The sequence below is a fragment of the Buceros rhinoceros genome, unplaced genomic scaffold (assembly GCF_000710305.1).
Source record: "Buceros rhinoceros silvestris isolate BGI_N320 unplaced genomic scaffold, ASM71030v1 scaffold23025, whole genome shotgun sequence".
Taxonomy (NCBI): Eukaryota; Metazoa; Chordata; class Aves; order Bucerotiformes; family Bucerotidae; genus Buceros; species Buceros rhinoceros.
In genome coordinates, this window is record NW_010412590.1 from 1,939 (window position 1) to 2,162 (window position 224).

Sequence of the window (224 nt, forward strand, 5' to 3'; positions counted from 1 at the left end):
AGTTGTCAGAGCCAGAAGGTCTCCCCGGAGCCTCCTTTGCTCCAGGCTCAACCCCCCCAGGTCCCTCAGCCGCTCCTCAGCACATTCTGCCCCAGCTCCGTTGCCCTTCTCTGACGCAGGAAGGCACAGGTTGCTCAAAGTCTCTTTGTAATTAAAGCTGCGTGAGTTGGTAGGGTGGTGTCTGCAGCGGCGGCGTATCGCCCCGACTGCCCGGGGACACACAC